We start from the raw sequence: 798 nt of genomic DNA, 5'->3' as shown, positions 1-798 counted from the left end.
TCTCAGTGCTCTTAACTGAACTGCCCGCTGTTTGTGGTGAGAGAAATAGAATCAAAGCAAATGATTAGAGCGAAATATTTGCAGAGGTTTGGTGGTAGAGGAGGAAAGAAGAAGAAGAAGAAAATAAGAAGAAGAAGAAGAAGAAAGAAAGAAAGACACTTTAAAAAGGAAAAAAAAAAAAAAATTGGAGGAGAAAGTTAAATTTACCATCTCTGAAAAGTTGTTGGCTTCGTGTTTCGCTGCAGGAAGCTGCGGCCTCCAGCAGCTCCTTCTCATCACCATGCAGAATAATCCTCTCTTTGTTCAGAGAAACATAATTGTTGCTTTAAAAAAAGACTTCTTACATTATTTCAGCGCTCTCTATAAGAGGCCTTGAGCAGTGGTGTTACTCTCTGTGTTTCTATACAAGACAGAATGGCTCTATGTGCTCTGTCTGATATCCATCCATACATCCATAGGAGACGATTAGGAAAGAAAGGAGACAATTGGGAAGGAAAGGAAGCATTCATAAAATGAAGGTGATTGTGGGGGAGGAAAAGAGGGAGGGTTTCCATTTGTTCGGTCTTTCCTCCTGCAGAAATTTAAAGGAAAGACAATTGGGCAGAGGTTAAAGGAGTTAGGGAAAGAAAGGAGATGATTGGGAAGGAAAGGAGACAATTGGGAAGGAAAGGAGACAATTGGAAAGGAAAGGAGATGATTGCGAAGGAAAGGAGACGATTGGGAAAGAAAGGAGATGATTGGGAAGGAAAGGAGACAATTGGGAAGGAAAGGAGACGATAGGGAAGGAAAGGAGATGAT

Source organism: Scomber japonicus, chromosome 8 (genome assembly GCF_027409825.1).
Source record: "Scomber japonicus isolate fScoJap1 chromosome 8, fScoJap1.pri, whole genome shotgun sequence".
Taxonomy (NCBI): Eukaryota; Metazoa; Chordata; class Actinopteri; order Scombriformes; family Scombridae; genus Scomber; species Scomber japonicus.
The sequence above is the reverse complement of the archived record's forward strand: the minus strand, read 5'-3'. Positions refer to the sequence as shown.